General features: G+C 36.6%; 1 protein-coding gene across 2 annotated transcripts in view; it reads left to right on the plus strand.

The window, feature by feature from the left end:
• The window catches only part of rnf43 (ring finger protein 43), a 155,797-nt gene that overhangs the window by 65,336 nt on the left and 65,461 nt on the right, over positions 1-25,000 (plus strand). The window lies entirely within an intron of this gene.

Below are 25,000 nucleotides of genomic sequence, written 5' to 3' on the forward strand. Positions count from 1 at the left end.
CATAATGTATTGTTTCCTCAGCTGAGACACTTCAGATGCGCACTGTTCAACATGATGGTTTTGAATTGCTTGAAATATGATTGAAATCACTTCAAAAAAGGAAAATACAGTTAAATGCAACACAAGTCTGTCATATCGGCTACATCAAATTATGAGAAAATCATTATAATTGTGTGCTTGGGACTTGGATTTTACTGGTGAGACTTTTGTTTTTGTAATCAGGCTCTCAAAAATGATATAAAAACTTGGATTTAGATTTATCGGCCAATATAAATCGGTTATCGGCTTTCAAATATAAAGAATTATCGGTTATCGGTATCGGCCAAAATGTTTATATCAGTGCATCCCTAGGTATCGTGTAAACATACCCTAAGAGTGATATTTACAGCTATATAATCAAGGAGTTTAAGTGTGTTATCTGTACATAAAAATATTTTGTTCATTTTTCACATTTATATAAGGTATGTCACAGTTTGTTATGACATATTTGCATTTGCAACTATTAATATCAAAGCAATATTTTTTAATGTTATCATTTGTATTTTTTGCTCTTTCTAGAATTGTTTTGTTTTATAGTTGTTTTGCTATTTAATTCAGCTAAAAAGCCTTTGTTATGATATATAACTGCATGTTTCTCTTGTGACACAAAACTACACAGCTGCAAAAAGGCAACACTGCCCACAGATTGTGGATTGATTTGATATGATTTTTAACACTGCTGTCACAACACACGACAGACCATAGTCATAGAGACCCGATTTCAGTCAGAACTTCATTATGACCCAGTACTGTATGTACAGGTAAAACTCGAAAAATTTGAATGTTGTGCAACAGTTCATGTATTTCAGTAATTCAAATTAAAAGGTGAAACTAATATATTTAGTTTATATAACTACATACATATATGCATGATTATACTTTTCAGAGGGCCGACATTTCTGTATTTAAAATCCTTTTTTTTATCGATTTCATGTAATATTCTAATTTCCTGAGATTTTGAATTTGGGGTTTTCATAAGCTGTAAGCCATAATCATCAAAATGATAGCTTTTGCACGATATTCTAATTTTACGAGTTTCATGTATGTTTTGTCAAGCAGGAAAGTGTGACAACATGCCCCGTTGTTGAATTAGCAGTGTATCTTTTTCACTGGGCATTAATGGTGGAAATTCTATTTTATTGTTTTGTGTCTATATAGAGAGCCTAAGCCCCTCCCCTCCGCTTCCGGCTCATGGGACCTTATTTTGGAAAAAATATGTATGGTAGTCAATGGCGAGAGACAACTTATCTTTTTATTCCGTCTGAACTGTGCCCTGAATTACACATATGATGTTTGTCAATTTAAAAGATAATTATGAACATCAAGGAAAGTCACAGTTTGTCATAAAACAGAAGAGTAACATTTAGGCCACGTCCACACGAAGCCGGTGCGTTCCCTATCCAATCTTTTTTTTCCCTCGTTCTAAAAAAAAATTCTGTAAACACGGCGTCGTCTCAAGAAATATCTGCGTACACACGAAACCACTGAAACCGACTGAAAACGGTGTAGTATACATGCCAGACCAATACGAGACGATGTAATTAGACTTGCGCATAAACCTTGCGAGCTGTATACAATAATATACAGTAATATTAGGCACAGTAGCTTCTTTTCTTTTCTTTTCTTTTTTACTAAGAACTTTATTGAACAATATGAAAAACTATAAATGGTACAAAATAGGGATGAGTCACGATAGTCGATTAGATAGCAGACGCATAAAGCTTGCCACAAAGAACCGGCAAATAGCCTAATCATTATGAATGTGTCAAATATAGCAAGGAGAAATTTTAATTGTTTATTAATAAACTAGTGTTTTGTGTGACGATGCTGACTCGCCACCTTCGCAGTAGGTGAAGGTGCCTATAGAGAGAAATGCACACTTCATATGGATTATTAGAGTTGTCTGTTTCTTTTCGTTTTGAATTGTTTTGTTTAAAAGTAGACATTTCAAGCTTAGATATGTTTCTGAGTTTATGTTCATTTATGAGACAAGCTCCAGTTCTCGTGCGATGCAAGTTATATCGCGTCGGCGCCTCCATGTCCTGATTATAGGCTATTGTCTGCTATATTTCCAGGCAATTTGTTAATGAAACATTGATTAAAATTAAGATACAATTTATACAAAACGAAATTCACTTTAAAGAAAGGCTTTATACAAAACAAAACTTAATGAAGTGGTCAAAATGATGTGTCTCGATATTGCGCATCTTACTCACGCTGTTCACTTTTCATATAGGGCCTAATCAACATATATGAAATGGAAAAAATACCATTAAAACATAAATATGAAACTAACTTTTCTTTAATGGCTACAACATATAGGCCTACAGTACAGAGAAATTTAATGTCGGAGCGAACGCCGTGTCACCGGTGAGCATGAGGGGCAGAGGTGCGTTTTTTGAATAATAATCAAATAATTCCCAGCGATCGTCGAATATTATGTTTGCTTGACATGCCCATCTCTACAAAAACGAAAAGTCTTAATCAGACAAAATACAAGCATCATAGCATAAGAACGAAATATAAATAAATAAAATAAAAATACATTAAAGTAGGCCTAAATAATAAATAAATAAATAAATAAATAAACAAATAAACAAATAAATAAATAAATAGATAAATAAAAGAGGCTCAGTAGCTTCTGAAGCATGAACTCAAGCAAGTAGTCGCAGTTGTTGCTGTTATGGCTACTGATTTAGCGTGTCTGACTAGTCGACACGTGGGGTGATGACATCATCGTTTCACAAAATATACGGATTGGCCGTACACACGAAATCGCAAGGGCGTCGTTTTCAGATTTATCCACTTTGGGACCCGGTTTCAAAAAATAGCGGTTTCACTCTCCCAAAACGCCGGATCCGCGTGGACGAAACGCCAATACAATAAAAAAATTATACGTATACAGCGAAACGCGTCTTCGTGTGGACGGGCCCTTAGTTTTATGTGAAAATCACTCAATGAACTACATCTCTCGTCTCGCACTATGTACGTCACCAAGCTCGTGTGTGTGCAGTCTGGTACAAAACACACAGGCATGACGGCGTAACGTTACGATTATAACGTTAGACTATAGAAATGAAGGACGTTAGCTTCAGTAAAGTTAGCTTCATTCATTGAGAGAAAAGGTACAGTATGACGTCACATGCGCGCCTTTTGGGTTTGTAGTCTTTGTAATTACGTATTTTCATGTCTTATACCTCAACAGTTTTACATCAAACTGCCACTTTCTTAACTTTAAAATGTATATTTTAAATTGATAAACATTATATGTGTAATTCAGGGCACAATTCAAATGGGATCCAAATATTTGTTGTCTCTCGCCATTGACTACCATACAATATTTTTCCGAAATAAGGTCACATGGTCCACCGGAAGGGGAGGGACTTAGGCTCTCTATAGAAAGAGACTTATTGCATGCAGTGAAGTTATAATAGTGCTGATTTACATGTAAATGTCTTACAGTAGCAAAACAGCTTGTTTATTTCTAAAGGTCATGGAAAATTTAAATGAAATAAATATAAAGTGCGAGTAGCGCTAGATTGTTTTTATTGCAAGAACCCTTAACTAACATTATAGCTCACAAGTGTCTCCTTTAAAGAGCGTAAATGAAAGGAGATTGTATTTAAAGTTCAGGGCAGATGAGTTTCAGAGAGCTTGTGATGTGTGGATTGCTCTGGGCTCTCGCTGACAGGTGATGATGAATCTCTCAAACCCTCGTCAGCCCGAGGCAGATCCGCTGTAATCAAGCTTCATCTTTCTGAAGAGTAAAGTCTGATGTGGCCCTTACAGAAGTACTGAAGTCTGCAGATGCTGGAAAACATTTGAAAAGATAATTGCGACTTTTTATCTCACAATTGCAAGTTTGACTTTATTTCTCAGAATTGCGTGATATAAAGTCAGAATTGTGACAGTGTTGTCTTCTTGTCTTGTTGATACGACTGGTAGGCTAAAACTGAATTGCCCTACGGGGATAAATAAAGTTGTTTGAATTGAATTGAATTGCGAGATGTAAACTCGCAATTGTGAGATAAAAAGTCGCAATTATCTTTTAAATTGTCTGACTTGTTTTCTCGCAATTGCGGGTATATCTCTCGCAATTCCGACTTTATTTCTCAGAATTGCGTGATATAAAGTCAGAATTGTGTCAGAATTATGATATCTCGCAATTCTGACTTCATATCACGCAATTCTGACTTCATATCACGCAATTCTGACTTCATATCACGCAATTCTGACTTCATATCACGCAATTCTGAGAAATTAAGTCAGAATTGCCAGACTTTTACTTCTCGCAGTTGCGACTTTATATCACGCAATTCTGACTTATATCTATCAATTCTGAGATAAAAAGATCAGAATCAGATTTGTGAGATGTAAACTCGTAGTTGTGAAGAAAAACGTCAGAATTGTGAGATAAAAAGTCGCAAATACCTTTTTTTATTTTTTATTCTGTTGGCGGAAAAAAGCTTTTGTTGAACTATTTTCGTTGGCTGATAATATTGACAATATTGTGTCGAAAATGGAAATCACCTAATATTAGCTTCTTGTTTATTGAATTGTTGTTTTTAAACATTTGCAAACATGCTGATATTCGGGAAAACGGCACTCTTGCTCCTGTGGTATTGGTTATAAATATTAAAAACAAACTTGTACGATGGTTTTTGCACCATCAAAAATACATAAATATTATGCCTAAATATTTTTGAGGTCAGTTTTTCCCTTCTGTTTTGTATTACACTTGTTGTGCAGCTGTAGTTTCTGCTCTAAGAGAGCGTGTGTGTGTGTGTGTGTGTGTGTGTGTGTGTGTGTGTGTGTGTGTGTTGTGTGTGTGTGTGTGTGTGTGTGTGTGTGTGTGTGTGTGTGTGTGTGTGTGTGTGTGTGTGTGTGTGTGTGTGTGTGTGTGTGTGTGTGTGTGTGTGTGTGTGTGTGTGTGTGTGTGTGTGTAATGGATCATGCAGATGAAGTTTCATCTGTGGCATCCTCACAGTGGCAGCTGGGATAGCGATCTGCTTTGATATAGTGTGTGTGTGTGTGTGTGTGTGTGTGTGTGTGTGTGTGTGTGTGTGTGTGTGTGTGTGTGTGTGTGTGTGTGTGTGTGTGTGTGTGTGTGTGTGTGTGTAGAAACCATCCCGGTCAACTTCCTCTTCCTCCTCTGATCTTCGGGCTTCACTTTTACGTTCCTCAAGATACTCTGTGTTTCTTTTTCCATGGAGTTCCAACAGAACTATGTGAAGTATTTCTGTGTGTGTGTGTAGTAATATCCGGAGAGCGTTGTGGGTTCCACTGAAATTAGTTTTTTTAATTGACACAAAAGATTTTCCAGCTCACTTCATATGTGTGCAGCAGGTGCTTGCATCTGTTTTACCAAGGACTTTTATATTGTATTGTAAGGTTTTTTATTTAAGTTAATTATAATGACTCCAGGCTAATCTCAAATCTAACCTAAAAGGAGAACTTTATGTCTTAAACAATTGCAAAAACATGATGTTTGCATTAAAAAAATGCAAGAGAGAAAGAGAAAGAGCAGGGTCCAGTTTCAATAAACCTCTAAAGTAAAGAAAAACCTTTCAATAATAAGTTTGAAGGATAAGTGCATGATTAATAAAGGTCTTAACTTATGGGGTTTGCATGATTTGTTTAATGTTCTTGAAATAAGTCTCTTCTGCTCACCAAGGCTGCATTTATTTGACCAAAATAACAGTAAAATCAGTAATATTGTGAAATATTATTACAAGTTAAAACAACTGTTTTCTATGTGAATATATTGTAAAACATAATTTATATCCTGTGATCAAAGCTGAATTTTCAGCATCATTACTCCAGTCTTCAGTGTCACATGATCCTTCAGAAATCAGTATAATATGATGATCTGAAGCCCAAGAAACATTCATGATTATTATCAAAGTTAAAAACGGTTGTTCTGCTTTAGATCCTTATGGAAACCATGATACATTTATTTCAGGATTCCTCGATGAATAGAAAGTTCAAAAGAACAGCATTCATCTTTTATAACATTATACATGTCTTTACTGTCACTTTTGATCAATTTCTGAATAAAAACTATTAATTTCATTAATAAAAGTCTTTTGAGCAGTATGATCATTTATTTTTTTATGTAGTTTATTAACTTTTTCCTTTGAACTTTTCACCAAGGATAATTTTCACCAATGTTGTGCCCAAAGGTGAGAAGCAGACAGTGACTGAATGAGCTCGAGGAGGATGTGTGTGTGTGTGTGTGTGTGAGAGTCCCCGAGGCAGTGCATGCTGGGACGCCAGCTCGTCTCTGTCCCTTGTGGTCATGAATCTCAGCTTCAGTTTGTGTCTGTCTGGCCCTCAGAAATCAAAGACCTTTCATCGGCTTTACAAAGCCAACGGGAAATCTGCCCGATCTGTAATCTGTGATGGTCTACTAACCATAAATGTACTATTGCAACCAGGGAAATGCTGTCGTTATAAGGGCTGGGTTGAAAATATTGATTTCAATCTATTTTCATTTTGAAATTGAAATGGAAAAACTTCACTAAAATCATTTGTAGCTCCTGCCATCCAATAATCCCAATGTACTTTGATACTTTCGATAAGAAACAAAGTCTCAGCTTTCAAATTCAAATAATAAATACAGTTTTGGCAGTCTTTAATGTGGCGTTCTGGATCACTGTGGCGCATGTGAACCGATCATCTCTTCCTCTTTACTATTAGTTATAGCAGCAAATCAACATGAATGAACATCAGAAGGATTGATGAAAGATACAGAATAACTTATTGAAATTAATTTCTCATGTAATCGCTCAAAAGATGTCAATAAAACAGCTTGTCATGTGACTTCACATAAAAGCCATTCAATGACCATAAACTCAGCAAGAAAAATTACTCTAGAGAGGAGCATTTTAATAAATATATGCACTATATGACATATTAATTGTACTGTTCTTCAATATTTAATGCGTGTTGGAATGAATCAGTCCGGAAAATACGTTTTTATTGCAGCCACTGTTAAAATGTTTATATTTCAACAGTGAATTTGAGTAGAAAAATAATTTAAGTTCATATAGAAACTGCCTTATATGCAACACAGCTTTTATTTAAGTGTTGATTACTATATCTGCAAGTAAACAGCGATTAAATTTGTACTATGTCATTATTTTTTCATACACCCTCGGACCTATTTCAGGGAGTGTGTTCTCGAGACACCAGGCACTGTTTTGTGCGGATCTATAAGACTATCTTTAGCTGGACAATAATTTTGTCCTAGAGCTGTGGTAAAGCCTAAACAATCTGTTACGGTAATTTCTATTATCACTGTAAAGCTGCTTTGAAAACAATCCATACTGTTAAAAGCGCATTATAAATGAAGGTGACTTGACTGATTATACACGTGCTTCATGCAGGGATGTTCCACCAGCGTCTCGTTCCCTTGAAAGGGAACCAGAATTACAGTCGTAACCTGAGACGTTCTCTATAGTTTCAGCATCAGTTGAGAGAAATCGAGCTGTTTTGATTGTGTGTAAATCTGCTCGTGTGTATTTATAGGCGTCATGTTTCATCGGTTACGGTCATTGGCGGGTTTCACAAAGATAGACTTTGACTATGGCTTAGATATAGTAGATAGACATCTAAATCAGACCGTTGACTATCTTAATTAGGACTACACTGCAATGCATTCTGGGTAAAATAAGACACTTTTCAAAACAAAAAAACATGGCGGATCAAGTAAGCACATTCAACCGCTGGGTGCAGTTGTTTAACCCAGTGGAAAACATGTGTTTGTTGGAGGAGTATAACAGTTACAAGGACATTTTACTTGGGAAATTTAGCGGAGAATGTAGTAACAAGAAGAAATGTTTAATTTGGAAAAAGATTGCTACGACGGTTAACAGTGTTAATCCGACCGTTGAGCAGAGCGTTAAAGACGTACAGAACAGGTACAAAAACATGGTACAAGATGCCAAAAAAAAGAAATATTTAAGAGGAAATATCCACAAACGTGTGGAGCCATTTCCTTTTCTTTTGGCTGTTTGTACTGTAACTGATTGTTACTGCTGGTTGCCAAGGTAACAGAGTCTTAGACCTGCGTTAGCCTGGGTTGAGGCGTCTAATTATTTTGGTCTAAATTAAGTCAGACTTTATTATTGTGAAACAGTCTAACTTGCATTAGACTAGTCTATGAGCAAATTTTAGACTATAGACCGGTGTAAACTAGCTTAGTGAAACGTCTCGTCAGGTCTCGTCGACTTCCTTCAGCTCTGATCCTCCTCTTTCCCATTCCCTTCACATTCTCCCGAGTTTTTCCCTCCACCAGAGCCAGACGTTGAATCACGCTGTCCAAACACACACAGGGGTGTGGAGGAAACACAGATAATCGGGTTGAATTAGCGCGAGTGTCAAGACCGCACATGCCGTCATGACTGGATTCAGATCTCACTCACACACACACTCACAGCAGAAGAAACGAATGAATGAATCTCACCTGAGGGTCTCGAACGAGTCAAAGCCCGACTGACTCAGAGGATGATGGGAAAAGCTGGACTAGTCTCAGCACATCTGTGGCCTCTATGTTAAGATCTAGTTTGACCAACTAGCCGTTAGTTAGGGCTCATCATTCTTACTCTAGCTTTTTATGTAACTGACTTTCAAAAGGTTAGGACCAGACTTGAAGAAAAAATGAGATGACTACGTTTTAAGACTAGTTTATGCAACCGGCCACTGGCTAACTAGTCTAACCAGAACTAACCAGAACCAGAACTAACCAGAAATGCAGGAAGCTTTGCTTTTTAGATCTTTTTTTATTGTTCTTTTGTTTGTTTTATCTTTCACCTTTTTGTTCATTCTTTTTATTTCATTATTTATTTCATTTGTGCTTTCTTTTGTTCGTTTGATTTCTTGCTTGCTTTCTTTTCTTATAGTATACACTACCGTTCAAAAGTTTGGGGTCAGTAGGATTTTGCAATGTTTTTGAAAGAAGTCTCTACGGCTCACCAGATTTGCATTTATTTGATCAAAAATACAGTAAAAAATGCTAAATATTATTACAATATAAAACAGCTGTTTTCTATGTGAATATATAGTAAAGTGTAATTTATTCCTGTGATCAAAGCTGAATTTTCATCATCATTACTCCAGTCTTCAGTGTCACATGATCCTTCAGAAATCATTCTGATAATTATGATGATTTGCCGCTCAAGAAACATTTCTTATTATTATCAATGTTGAAAACATTTTTTAACATATTTTCGTGAGATTCTCTGAATAGAAATTTAATTTATTTAAAATAGAAATCTCTTTTAACATTATAAATGTCTTAACTGTCACTTTTGAGCAATTTAATGCATTCTTGCTGAATAAAAGGACAGGGTATTCTTTCATAATCTTTAAAAAAAAAATACTGACCCCGAACTGCGATGTAATGTTTTCTCTCCTCTTTTCCCCCCTTATTCTCAGATGAATATAGTCTTGGCCAAATGCACAATAGAGAAACCCGTATCCGAGACGCATGTCGCGTGACGAGAGTTTATTCTGCTGCGTAAACTGTGGTGTGTTGGGTTATGGACAGTAATGCCGCAGGGAGCGCTTCTGTATGTTTTCATAACCTTTTGAATAACATGAGTTTCTGGCACCTCTGCTGCTAAACTCTGTCCAGTTGCCAAAATACACACACATGCATATGCACACACAGTATTTCTCATTTCTCATCTGGAAAAAGTCATGTGTAACCAGTCGAGAGCACGCAAAACATTAAAGTCATTAAATCAGAGCTGACTCGATTTGCATGTTCCTGGTTTTATTAGTGCACATATTGGAAACAAAAAAACGTGCTGATGCTCATTTTTTTTTCTCTGTGTTTTATCTTTTTTGTTTGGTTCTCGTGGTGAACAGGTGTTAATACTGAACAAATCAGTCTGGGGTTCCCATGGGTCCTAAAAAAGTCTTAAATTCAGTGTGATCTAATTTGAGGCCATAAAGTGTCTTAAATATAATGAAAGTGTTAAAAATGATTTAAATTTTATTCTTAAATTGGTTTTGAAGTCTCCAACAACAGGTTCACATGCATGAAAGGTCTAAAACACTTTAACTCTCTTATAATAGACAGTGCACATCATTTCTCAAAGAGTCTGAAAACGGTTTGTTCGGAGACTGTCTCTCTAAACCCCTCCTCCCTGAGAGCTGCTCTGCTCTGATTGGTCAGACGGCTCAGTCTGCTGTGATTGACATGTCGGAAATGAAACGACCATTAGCATATTTGAATCTCAGCTCTTCCTCAGCACTTGATACACAGTGATACGAACCCTAAAGAAGGCCTCAGTTTTTTTGTTGTGCGTTTTTCAGCAACATCAGTAAATACTGTAAATTTAAGCGATTGCTATGATCTTCTGTTTATGAATTATATGAATGGAAGAGGGCATATTTTGTCTCCATCCGTTTGAATGAGCAGCTGGAAGAGGTTAAGCAATGATATTTCAAAATAAGAGTCCTGGTGTATTTAGTTCTTTAGGTAATTAAGTCCTGAATTATGCACACAAAAAATTGGGGGTTATTATTGGTTTTTCAGATACACAATATATACATTTTACTATTATTGACACAATCTTCTTATTGCCTTTCTTTAAACACGTTATAGTCCACAAAATCCAATATTGATCGCCTTCTAATTTGTATTTATTGATATATTAGTGCATAAATACATTTAAATGCATATGCATATACTAAATAAAACATTTCTTTGAAGTATTTAAACTGTTTTGCAGATTAATGTGTATTTAATCAAGTACAAGAATCTGAGATGCACAATTTATTATTAAATTGTATTTGTTCTGTATGGACATACGGTATTAATGTTGGCAGATTCCCTGTCCGTCTGTTTGTGTTTATGGCCGCGTGTGGAAGGCGGTCATTGTAACGGAGTAATGGGTCAAAGGGTCAAATCCCATTAGTGCCTTGTGATCTTAACCTCACTTAACCCTTAGTTAACCTTGTCCTATAAATCTCCTGTGATAGTCAAGCATCCCTCTGTCAGCGGTCGCATGAAGAAACACACACTGTAAAAATAATCTGTGGCTGAAACTTACAAAGGTTTGTTACTTTCCTGCATTGCCTTAATTTAATATTTGGTGAAGTCAGGCCAGTGTTTTGTTTTGATAAGCCACTTTAATGTGTTCATTGATGAATGTAATTACTTGAAGTGAAGTTACTTATGGTAAATAAGGCTGCATTTACAGTGCAGGTCTTGCTGGGTAATTCCAATTTATTTACTATATCTGTTTTTTGTTTAGTTTTTTTGATGACCAGCTTACATCTTGTATTAAAAGTGACCCGTATCTGCATTTACATTTGACAAAATAACCAAAAGTAGACGTACTGACCTGAAAAAGCTTTGAAAAGGAAGTAAAAACAGCGCGACTTGAAATGAATGCAGACGAAATGATAATACAAGCTTTTGCTTTCTGCACCATCTTTGAAGCTCAGCAAAATATTGGTCTCATTATTTTTAGAGATTTGCACTATGGGAGAGTCATGTGATCGCGTTTGGTCGTGATCTTTATTCGCCTCGATCGCTTTTTTAATAACGTACGATGTAAATGCGACCCATAATACTCAATAGTGTTATTTTAGTGTCATTGAGATACTATTTCTATAATATTTTGAATCAGTTTTTATCTTAATGTTGCCCATTTACGTTTTAATTTTAGTTCAAGTTTTTGTAATGTTTTTGTGTTTTGTCATTTTTGGTAGATTTAAAAAAAAAAATGTTTATTTGTAGTTGTTGTTTGATTTAATGTAATACATCAAGTTAAATTAAAATGAGAAATGTTGCCTTGGCTGAAATAATAAAAAATAACAATCATATTGTTTTATTATTAGTAATAAATAATTAAAAAGCCTACTACATTAGTTAACATGAACTAACAACATATTTTAATCTCAGTTAATGTTAATATCAACTTTTAATAATACATGATTAAAAACAAATCTTGTATTTGTTAACATTAGTTAATACTCTGAACTAACAATGAACTGTTGTATTTGTATTAATGAATGTTAACAAAGATTAATAAGTACTGTAACAAATGTATATTTCTCATTGTTATGTAATATTAGTTAATGTATTAACTAATCTTATTGAAACTTATCGTAAAGTGTTACCAATAAATCTGTATTTTTTTATTTCAGCTAACATTAATTTCAAGTTAACTATAATAACCTGATCTTGACAAATGACTTGCACATGCAACAATACTTTTGAAATAAAACAAAACAAAAGTTTATAATAAGAGGACATGGTAACAATTTTTTCCACCAGTTGTTTCAAGCATTTTCTGGCAAGATATTTAATTTAGAGATATTTAACTGTCATAAAATGTATTTGCACTATTTATTTTTTGTTGTCATTCCTACTGTGAAATATTAGTGCATGAGAGATTTGCTCTCTGTTAGTTCCCATCTGAGGCATTACTGGCTTTTCTTAAGTGAACATATACTTATACATGAGCAAGATTTCCTAATGAACCGAGACCAGGCATGTATGGTTATGAGTCATGAGCTTTGCTTTAATATCCATATCCATATTTCTCTGCCAACCCACCAGAAAGGAGAGGCCGAACTGAGAAAACCCTCCTCGGGTTCAGTTCAAAGCAGCCTATTGTGTGTGTGTGTGTGTGTGTGTGTGTGTGTGTGTGTGTGTGTGTGTGTGTGTGTGTGTGTGTGTGTGTGTGTGTGTGTGTGTGTGTGTGTGTGTGTGTGTGTGTGTGTGTGTGGTGTTTTTTTCAGGGAGTTAATGTATTCTGTGCTTCTGTTGTCTGTTGTGGTGAGCCAGCACAGGTGGGTTTTATTAACACTGTTTGATGTGTTTTATATTAGGTTGTGTGTTTGCTGTGGCGTCACATGACTGCGGCACTGTGGGAAACTTTTACTGTCACCATCATGATGGCTGTACATTATACAAATGAAAAAGTAGAGTACAGTACAAGCTGTAGTAGTAGAGCTGAAACTGTAAAGCATGAAAAGTGGGCGTGGCTTGTGAGAATGAAGGCGGGCGATTGGTGGAGAGGTCATTTTAGAGGCGGAGCAAGTTATTTCAAGAGAAATAGTTGTTTATTTAGAATAATAGGTAACACTTTACAATAAGGTTCATTGATTAACAATAGTTAATGTATTAACTAACATGAACTAACCATGAGAAATACATTTGTTACTGTATTTGTTCATCTTTGTTAATGTTAGTAGTCGTTCATGTTAGTTCACAGCGCATTAATGTTAACAAGATTTTAATAAACTATTAGTAAATGTTGAAATTAACATGAACAAAGATTAATAAATGCTGTAGCAGTTCATTATTAGTTCATGTTAACTAATGAACCTTATTGTAAAGTGTTACCGAATAACATGTGCGACGATGAACCAGGATACCAGGATAATAATAATAGGATTTTAATGTTAATAAGGTCTATTTGGATTTTAATGTTGACTAAAGATACTGTTTTTCATTAGTAACTCCCTGACACTGACGGAGAATTAATGCTGTGGTTAGTGTGTGTGTGTGTGTGTGTGTGTGTGTGTGTGTGTGTGTGTGTGTGTGTGTGTGTGTGTGTGTGTGTGTGTGTGTGTGTGTGTGTGTGTGTGTGCGGTCAGGGTTTTGTAGCCCACCCATGTGGCAGTGTGGCTTTTTTTCACCAAATACACAACATCTGACTGCCAGTGTTTCACCTCTGAACTGATTTATTGCATCGACTATGAAGTTTTACTGATCTGAGAGATTTCCCTCTTTCATTCTCTCTAGCCGCTGGTGCAGGTGTGTGAGTGTGTGTGTGAGTGTGTGTGTGTGTGTGTGTGTGTGTGTGTGTGTGTGTGTGTGTGTGTGTGTGTGTGTGTGTGTGTGTGTGTTGTGTCCTGGCATGCCTACAAAGGCTCTGATGTTGAAATGGAGCTGTAATTTTTGTTCTTTAACGCATCTCTTTGTGACCCGCTCTAAAAAACACCCCGGATCCATAAAGCGGGGGATGTTTTTCCAAATGCGTCTGGTTTCGTTTGCTTCCGGGTGTGTTCATAATATTAATTGTTGTTTTGGGTCAAAAAGCATAACTAAAATGTTGTCATGTAGAAAAACACACAGGCGAAGCTCATGAAGAATAATGACCATATTTCACCCTGACATCAAAAGTAAAAAAAAAGAAAGAAAGAAACAAAAGAATATGTATATTTTACATAAAAACTTTAAGTCCATTTACACACAGTTTTTTATAGTGATATTTTCTTGACAACTAAACACATACAGTAGTTCTCTATTTGCTGCCTATTACATAATGCAAAAAAAAGTTTAAAAGTTTGTCTGAATTTGATTTATTCATTTATTTATTTAAATGTTGTAAAAAAACACAAATTTGGCACAACAAATATTACTGTGATGTACATTTACATATCATGCTTTTATTTATTGATTGATTTATTTATGCCTTTAAAATCCTTTAAATTATTTAATACAGTAATGAAAATTATTCTTCTAGGCTTTCTTTGTTTATTTATTTATAAAACATAAAGGCTATTGAAATATTTAGAAATTTTGCACAGCAAATAGTACTCTGTGTATACAATTTAGGCTTTTATTTATGCCTTTAAAATCCTATAAATTATTTAATACAGTAATGAAAATGATTATATATATATATATATATATATATATATATATATATATATATATATATATATATATATATATATATATATATATATATGCCTTTATTTAAATATTTATTGCCTTTATTTAAACCTATATTTATTTCCCTTTTGTCTGATTTCGGGGTAAAATATGACCTGGACAATTGTAGACAGTTTTTGATAAATGTACCCGTACACACAGTCATCCTTTGTCTCTGTCATGGTTGGTGTGTTCCTGGTATTGTGCGCAGACACACACAGACTCTCAGTCTCCAGTGTGTGTGTCCTCAGGCCGTGAGAAGAGAGGAAGAGAGTATCAGCCTCTCGCTGACCACAGGTCAGAGGTTAAAGTGTTTATAGTGGCCGTTTAATCACCTGAACACACACACACCTGAACACCACTGAGTCGTATCTCACTGCTTTTCCTTTACTTTCATGCTTTTCTTCTAGCCTGGCTAACGTCAGACCGAGTCTCATTGAGACGTGGGTCTGGGAACCGCATTTTTTCTCGTATTTGAGGCGTGGTTCACGAATGCCCAGAGCCGTTTATTGGGTGCTACGAATGTCTATCAAATGCGCCTGTACGTAGCTCATAGCCAATCGTTTTAATTATACCAGATGACGTATGTAGAGCGACAGAAGTTAGACGAGGAAGACGACGATGGGTCACAGATTTAACTAAACTACTTAGAACAATATCTAAGGCTGGATCCAACAAACGGCTTCGGTGTGTCGCATAGACGTCGTCATCGTCTTGCTGCTCCGTCCTCGTTCTGTGATTGGTCGCCTCGCTGAGGTGAACATCTGGTCCATCGTATCCAGACTGCCTAGCACTAGCAGCGTGAATAAAATCGCGCTACGCAAGGCAGCACGGGGAAACCCAGGCTACTTTTCTTCTGCTTTCAGACACAGAATGGTATTTTTATTTAGTGTTAATTTATTTTGTCTGTCTTTATTTATTTGTCTATTGATTTAGTACTTATTTGTGTTTTTTTATTTTATTTTTTCTATTTGTATATTTGTTTATTTATCATTATTACCATATTTTATGTAGTTATTTATCTTTGTTTTTTTGTTTATATATATATATATATATATGTATATATTTATTTGTTTTTAATTATTATTATAATTTTTTTGTCTTTATTTACTTATTTATTTGTCTTATTTACTAATGTCATTATTTTCTTTATATTTTTATATATGTTTATTTATATTTCTTTCTTTATAGGTTTACTTATTTTAGTCTTTCTTATTTATTAGTTTATCTATTAATGTATTTTACTTCTTTATTTGTCTTTTTATTTTCATTATTTATTTATTAATTTGTTCATTTATATTTCTTTCTTTATATGTCATTTGCTTATTTATTTGTCTTTCTTATGTCAATATTTGTATTGCTTATATTTATTTGTTTATTTATTTATTTTTATATGTGTTTCTATTTATGTCATTATTTTATTTGTGTATTTGTAATTATTTGTCTATTATTATTATTAGTCTTTCTATTGATTTGTATGTTATGTAATTTTATGAGACTTTCCGAAGGGTTGGGTTTAATGAGTGTTTGAGCGGCTGCAGGTTTGAGACTCGTGTGTGTGTGTGTGTGTGTGTGTGTGTGTGTGTGTGTGTGTGTGTGTGTGTGTGTGTGTGTGTGTGTGTGTGTGTGTGTGTGTGTGTGTGTGTGTGTGTGTGTGTGTGCGTGTGTGTGTGTGTGCGTGTGTGTGTGTGTGTTCATCTGCGGGATGGGGTGTTTTCCACCAGTGTGTTTTGACAATGAAACTCGAAGCCTGTAACTGTTACTCCCGATCCCGACTGCTTCACTTTCATGCTTTTGATCTGCTTTCAGCCGCAGAATGGAAAAAGAAAAGACTCTGAGACACGAGACTGATTCTGCAGGAACGATTACACGCACAGTTCCTACTGAAACCCGTGTGGTTGTTGCCATTGGCAGTGTGTGATCAGAGCTGTTGCTCCAGGAGTGTGTCAGTCTCTTCAAACACACTTCTCGAGGAGAAACCAAAACATAACGCATTTACACTGGACACTTTGAGATCTGACAGAAAGAGCGTTAGACTTTTCATGGTCTTATCAAATTTCTCATTTTACATACATTTCAAGGAATAGTTCACAGAAACATTACAAATATTATATGTATTTGTAATATTATATATACTGTATATACACTGTATACAGTGCTGGTCATAATTATTTGCCTCCTTGGTAAATAAATATGATCAAAGATGGCTGTAAAAAATAAATCTGCATTGTTAATCCTTTTGATATTTTATAAAAAAAAATTGCAAAATCTAACCTTTCATTGAAGTAAAAGAATTGAAAGTGAGGGAAAATCACATTGTGAAATAAATGTTTTTCTCCAAAACACATTGGGAACAATTATTTCCCCCCTTTTATTAAAGGTGCAATGTGTAATATTTCTGAGGATCTATTGACAGAAATGCAATATAAGATACATAACTATGTTTTCAGTGGTGTATAAAGACCTTGCATAATGAAGCGTTATGTTTTTATTACCTCAGAATGAGCAGTTTCTGTCTACACACACCGCGGGTTCCCGATCATTGAAATGCGCCGACATGTTTCTACCGTAGCCCTAAACGGACAAACGCGTTTCGTTACTATGTTGCTCTTTGTGCAAGGAAGCAAGCTTAGTTCAGCGAATAAAACACTGACACAATGATGAACAAGTAACAATAATATTCGCAATAACATATAGTTTTACTGAATAATTAAGTAAACATAATTTCTTAATTTATCCTTGTAAAGAAACCTCATTGCTGAACTGGCTACTCTCTGCTGTCTCAGACAATGACATCATTTCCTGTCGGCGACCGTAACTTCTGTTGGTTGCAATTCGTAACCTCACCACTAGATGCTGCTAAAAATTACACACTGCACCTTTAAATACTTTTTGCAACCTCCTTTTTCCAAGAGAACAGCTCTGAGTTTTCTCCTATAATGCCGGATGAGTTTGGAGAACACCTGACCATTCCTCCTAACAGAATCTCTCCAGATCCCACAGATTCCCAGATCCATGTCGGCTCTTCTCCTCTTCATCTTCTACAGGGTTCAGGTCAGCGACTGGGATGGCCATTTGCAGATGCTTGGTTTTGTGCTCAGTGACACATTTATGTTTTGATTTTAATGTTTTTTTTTGGATCACTGATCAGATGAAACAACAAAAAAATAGCTTTTTTGGCAGGAAACGCGGGGTTTGGTTCATACAGGGATATAAAAGTACCCCATGTGTAAAATGAAATACTCTGCTGTATCTTTAATGCTGTGGACCTACTTCTCTGCTAGAGCTCCTGGACATCTTGTTCAGACACATGGCATCATGGATTCAGTCAAATACCAACAGATAAAAAATCAAAACCTGACAGCCTGTGCTAGAAATCTTCCTTCCTTCCTTCCCTTTCCTTCCCCCATCATTTGGTCTTTTCCTTTCATTTCCTTTCCTTTCATTTCCTTTCCTTTCCTTTAATTCTTCCCACAATTCTGGCATTTTCTTTCCTTTCCTTTCCTTTCCTTTCCTTTCCTTTCCAATCCTTTCCTTTAATTTAAGTCTCCCCAAAATTTTGGCATCTCCTCTCATTTCCTTTCCTTTCCTTTCCTTTCCTTTCCTTTCCTTTCCTTTCCTTTCCTTTCCTTTCCTTTCCTTTCCTTTCCTTTCCTTTCCTTTCCTTTCCTTTCCTTTCCTTTCCTTTCTGCCTGATTTCATTGCATGGAAAAGAACAGTAATGCCGATCAGACTTGTTCTGTGCACTGAAGAAGGGAATCATACGGGTTTGGAATGACATGATGAGTGAATGATGACAGATATGCAACTGTTCCTTTAAGACCTGCCAAAAAGTTACATAGGCTTTTAATTTTTAAGAGTAATCCATGAGTCATATGTCTAAGAGGGAGGGATTTATCCATAAGTTGCTCATGTTTTACAGTAAATATCTTAGTTATTGCTGATTTTGGTTTTATTCTTATAAAGGCTGAATGTGTGACCTAAAAGGACCCATGATAAATCTCTCATGTATTTCTGTGCAGTAAAGGACGCTAGAGAAGCTCTTTGAAGAGGTTGAAATACAGATGTCAGAAGGAAATGAGTAAAGGAGGAACGCGTCATGGCCTGGCTTTTCATGTCCGAGATTTTCTTAGTCATACAGTAATCATGAAGTCTTTCTGGCCTATCCTTGTGTCTGTAGGAAAGAAGGATAAAGATTTCTATAGAAACACTGTATCCTCAGCCGGGAATCTTGTCTATGATAATGCATTTCCTCATTGATACTCCTTAAACGTCTCGCTAGGAAGCATACAGAATGTCTATTAAAGCAATTAGGAAAATATATATAATCAAAGCCAGCATGCTGATTTAGGAAAAGATATTTTACAGGCCGTCCAGTTTAGTCGGGAAAAAATATTGTGAATTATTATTACAATTTAAAAGAATGCTTCTATGTGAATATATAGTAAAGTGATATTTATTCCTGTGATCAAAGCTGAATTTTCAGTGTCACATGATCCTTCAGAAATCATTCTAATATGATGATTTGATGCTCAAGAAACATTCCTTATTATTATTATCAGTGTTTAAAACTTCAATTTTAACTTCAATTCAGGATTCTTTGATTATTAAAAAGTTCAAAAGAACAGCATTTATTTTGAATGGAAATCTTCTGGGATGTTATAAATGTCTTTGATGTCACTTTTGATTCATTTAATGCATCCTTGATGAATAAAAGTCTACATGGTATTTTTACTGAACCCAAACTTTTGAATCGTGCAAGATATAAATAAGTTTTTACTGAGGTCAAAACCATTTTACTGGCTTTAAATGTATTTTACCACTAGTCTTTCTTGAAGTCTTTTTATTATTAAAGCAATAAGCCACTTAAGACAGTTCCAGCTATTATTTTTCCCCCTCGAAAAGATGGCAAAATCACTTAATGCACAACCCTGAGTAGCTTAATGCTGTTTTAAAATTACAGTAACCACATGATAATCCTGTCACATCGTGATTTTTATTCTTAAATGTTTGTTTTGGTGGATTTACGGTATGATTTGTTTATCTATTTGTGAGGGTTAGACAGTCATTGTTATGATTTAAAACATGCCTTATGCAGTTCTTAAGGTTTTTTTTACTAGTCAAAGGCATTTATACCTTCAGTTTGATGCTTATATTACCAGAATTGCCAGATTTGACGTTTCTGACCTGATTTAAGACTGTTTAAACCATGCATTATGTAGTTCTTAAGGTTTTTTTTTACTAATCGTGACATTTTTACCTTCAGTTTGGTCCTCATTTGCCCAGAATTGCTAGATTTGACGTTTCTGACCTGATATAAGTCTTTTTAACCATGCATTATGCAGTTTGTATGGTCTTTTTTTTACTAATCGTGACATTTTTACCTTCAGTTTGGTCCTCATTTGACCAGAATTACCAGATTTGACGTTTCTGACCTGATTTAAGACTGTTTAACCATGCATTATGCAGTTCTTAAGCTTTTTTCTTTACTAATTGTGACATTTTTATTTTCAGTTTGGTCCTCATTTGACCAGAATTACCAGATTTGACGTTTCTGACCTGATTTAAGACTGTTTAACCATGCATTATGCAGTTTTTACATTTTTTTTTACTAATCGTGACATTTTTACCTTCAGTTTGGTCCTCATTTGACCAGAATTGCCAGATTTGACGTTTCTGACCTGATTTAAGAATGTTTAAACCATGTATTATGCAGTTTTTACATTTTTTTTTACTAATCGGGACATTTTTTCCTTCAGTTTGGTCCTCATTTGACCAGAATTGCCAGATTTGACGTTTCTGACCTGATTTAAGACTGTTTAAACCATGTATTATGCAGTTTTTACATTTTTTTTTACTAATCGGGACATTTTTTCCTTCAGTTTGGTCCTCATTTGACCAGAATTGCCAGATTTGACGTTTCTGACCTGATTTAAGAATGTTTATTTTGACGGCAGCCCCGTTAAATGACCACTTTCCCAATCACTCTGAGAGAGGGAAGAAAGAGGGCAGAAAAACATCAAGCGTCAGTGGTATGGTTGGAGGGAGGCAGGCCTGTGTTTATGTGTTTGTAGCCGGAGAGGCCGATGGTTCCGGGCTCGAGCATGACTCAAGACGCTTCACCCTCTTCTGTAATTATGTCAAAAATACACTTTAAAGCGGAATGATGTGGAGCTGTGGGTGCGGAGGGGATTTTCATCCTGATGACTTTCCCCTTCGCCTCTGATGGGGTTTCGGAACCCCGGCCAGAACAGCCCGTGACACAAATGAAGATGGAGCGATCCTTTTATTTTTTCCTCACACTGACTCTTATTCCTGTGCGTTTCTCTGGCCTCGTCTGCTGGCGCCGGCTCTGCTGTTTTCGAGCGAGGTGGCACTAGGCTGTGAAAATGTAAGCCCTGTTGAAGCTGGTGTGTGTCCAGTGCGACTGCAGCTGTCTGTGAGTCTGTGTCACATGCTTTAAAGATGAAGAAAAAAAAGCTTTTTAAAACTTGCAGTAGCTTCAGTGGGAAATACAACCTCTCACATATTGCCATGGGGACTCGTATACTCATAAACATTGTTAAAATGCGTTTATGTCTTCTGTCTTTAGACTAATATATGAGTGTTGTGTGCTGACACACTAGAACATGACAGACTTCTGCTGCTGCCAGACTTTTTTTCTACTTTGTTTTTAAAAAGTTTTAAAACTCTCACACTTTAGCTAATCATTTATACTAGTTTCCTTGAAAAAAAATGTCACTGGCACTTGCCTGGCCCATCATTGATGTTGGGGTGATGACATTGCTCTACTGTTTCTGGGATATGTAACATGTTACTTTTCAGCTGCGTTCAGGCGTTCAGGGTCGTTCCTAGGGTGTTAATAGTGTCTAATGTGTTCACGTGTGATTGCTAAGGTGTTCTGAGTGATTTTGAAGCATTGTTGTGCATTTGGTTATTGCTGTGATGTGACAGTTAAGTGCTTAATGTGTAACTATGTGGTTGCTGTGCTATACTGGGTTGTTGCTATGGTGTTGCTAGGGCGTTCAGAGTGCTTAGTGTGATACTATGTGGTTGCTGTGCTATACTGGGTGGTTGCTGGGGTGTTGCTAAGGTGTTTAGAGTGCTTAGTATGGTGGTACTATGTGGTTGCTGGGGTATTCTGGGTGTTTGCTGGAGGGTTGCTAGAGGTTTCTGAGTGTATCATGTGTTATGTGGTTTCTATGGTGTTCTGGGTGTTTTCTGGGGTGTTGCTAGGGTGTTCAGAGTGCTTGATGTGTCACTTTGCTGTTGCTATGGTGTTCTGGGTCGTTGTTGGGGTGTTGCTAGGGTGTTCGAGTGTTTTATGTGTTATGTGGTTTATATGGTGTTCTGGATGGTTGCTGGGGTGTTCAGAGTGCTTGATGTGTTTTTTTGCTGTTGCTATGGTGTTCTGGGTGGTTGCTGGGATGTTGCTAGGGAATTCTGAGTGTTTAATGTGTTATGTGGTTTCTATTGTGTTCTGGGTGGTTGCTGGGGTGTTGCTAGGGTGTTCAGAGTGCTTGATGTGTTTTTTGCGGTTGCTATGGTGTTCTGGGTGGTTGCTGCTGCTGGGGTGTTTCTATGGCGTTCTGAGTGTTTAATGTGTTGTTGTGTGGTTGCTATGGTGTTCTGGATGGTTGCTGGGGTGTTGCTATGGTGTTCTGAGTCTCTTCTGTGATACTGTGTGGTTACAATGGTGTCTGGCTGGTTGCTGGGGTGTTGCTAGGGTGTTCTGAGTGTCTTGTGTGCTACTGTGTGGTTACGATGGTCTCTGGCTGGTTACTGGGGTGTTGCTAGGGTGTTCTGAGTGTATTATGTGTTACTGTGTTGTTACGATGGTGTCTGGCTGGTTGCCGGGGTGTTGCTAGGGTGTTCTGAGTGTCTTATGTGATACTGTGTGGTTACGATGGTGTCTGGCTGGTTGCTGGGGTGTTGCTAGGGTGTTCTGAGTGTCTTATGTGTTACTGTGTGGTTATGATGGTGTCTGCCTGGTTGCCGGGGTGTTGCTAGGGTGTTCTGAGTGTCTTATGCGATACTGTGTGGTTACGATGGTGTCTGACTGGTTGCTGGGGTGTTGCTATGGTGTTCTGAGTGTCTTATGTGTTACTGTGTTGTTACGATGGTGTCTGGCTGGTTGCCGGGGTGTTGCTAGGGTGTTCTGAGTGTCTTATGTGATACTGTGTGGTTACGATGGTGTCTGACTGGTTGCTGGGGTGTTGCTAGGGTGTTCTGAGTGTCTTATGTGTTACTGTGTTGTTACGATGGTGTCTGGCTGGTTGCCGGGGTGTTGCTAGGGTGTTCTGAGTGTCTTATGTGTTACTGTGTTGTTACGATGGTGTCTGGCTGGTTGCCGGGGTGTTGCTAGGGTGTTCTGAGTGTCTTATGTGATACTGTGTGGTTACGATGGTGTCTGACTGGTTGCTGGGGTGTTGCTAGGGTGTTCTGAGTGTCTTATGTGTTACTGTGTTGTTACGATGGTGTCTGGCTGGTTGCCGGGGTGTTGCTAGGGTGTTCTGAGTGTCTTATGTGTTACTGTGTTGTTACGATGGTGTCTGGCTGGTTGCCGGGGTGTTGCTAGGGTGTTCTGAGTGTCTTATGTGTTACTGTGTGGTTACGATGGTGTCTGGCTGGTTGCTGGGGTGTTGCTAGGGTGTTTTGAGTGTCTTATGTGTTACTGTGTGGTTACGATGGTGTCTGGCTGGTTGCCGGGGTGTTGCTAGGGTGTTCTGAGTGTCTTATGTGCTACTGCGTGGTAACAATAGTGTCCGGGTGGAGCATAAACTCAATCACATCATCACTATTGAACAGCACTGGTCCTGTTTGCTAATGCAGTCTCAGTCTGTTCTTTATTGTAGAGCCGCTGTAAAGCCAAAACAATCTGTTACTTTAATTTCCTATTATCACTGTAAAGCTGATTTGAAACAATCTATTTTGTTAAAAGCGTTATATAAATGAAGGGGACTTGACTTCTGTTTTTGTTGCTCAGACACACGCCGGTTCTCCTGAATAATGATCTGGAATGTTACAGGATAGGCAAACACCCGACCCTGGTCGAGTGAATGTTTCTGTGTAAACTGGACGCCCTCGCTGTGAGATAGAGAAAGGTGCGACTGTATCACTGACTTTGTGTGAGATTGTTACTGTTTAGGAAGAATGAATTGTGCGCTGCAGTTTTTCTTCCCCTGTTGTCTGTTGGGATAAAGGGATTTTGTGGCAGAGATAGGATTCAGACTTCAAAGCGTGGCGACAGCATTCCTCAGGCTAACAGTGTTTACACTGGGTGAGCATTCCTGACGCTCAATTCTCCATGCCCATCTGGAAGAATCTCATCTGTGTGTCTCTTTCTCCCTCAACAAATCCACTCATAACATCTGAGATCTCCTTCGTTACATGCAATAAGGGTGTTTACATCAGGACTATGTTTTACATCGGATACAATAGGCCACAAAAAGTATACAGTCAAACCAAAATTTATTCAGACACCTTCAACATTACTCACATTATCACAGTTAATCCGCTATAGTTTAGAAAATTATGATAAAATATGACAAGAACTCATAGTTATTAAATCAGTTGATATTTGACTGGTTTTGTTCGTCCTTCTGTTAGACTCTCACACATGAATGATGTTGAATATCTGTCAGCTGTTAAATTTAACTACACAATTAGATAATACCAGTTTAGCTCATCCAATCACCAAGCAATGCTTCATGTTGTTCAGTCTGTGGTGTAAAAAGCTGCATTAGTTATTAAAGAAAAAACACTTCAGCAAAACATGATCAGCTCTAAGTGTCGGAATCATTTTTGGTCCCGAATTTTCATATATTTTTTTACTGGTAGTCGCTGTATGAAGAATTTTTGGGTATAATATGTCACAGTTTACTTTATTTAGCTGTCCTCACTTATGAACTTATGAAAAATATATAAAAAAATATATCTGATGTCTGATTATTTTTTGGTTTGACTGTATAAACACTCACACTTCATAATGCATAAATGTGTTTAGAATTAATTATGCTTTCTTTCATATTTTAATGCAAATGCAACATTTTGTTCCGTGACAGAAAAGTATAGTTGGTTCTGAGAAAAGATCCAGCTATTGTGCATCTAATGCAATGAAACGGACGTTTTTACTTTAATAAAGTGTAAAAATATTGTAGTTTATTGAAGAGCACTTTCTGGCTTCATTTATATTCTGTTCTGAATACCATTACATCTATAGCATTTTACGCATCCGCACGAGACTTTTGAACAGTTTACCTGTTTATATCAGAA

This window comes from Siphateles boraxobius, unplaced genomic scaffold, assembly GCF_051911475.1.
Source record: "Siphateles boraxobius isolate OS27281-9 unplaced genomic scaffold, OSU_SipBor_1 120, whole genome shotgun sequence".
Lineage (NCBI taxonomy): Eukaryota > Metazoa > Chordata > Actinopteri > Cypriniformes > Leuciscidae > Siphateles > Siphateles boraxobius.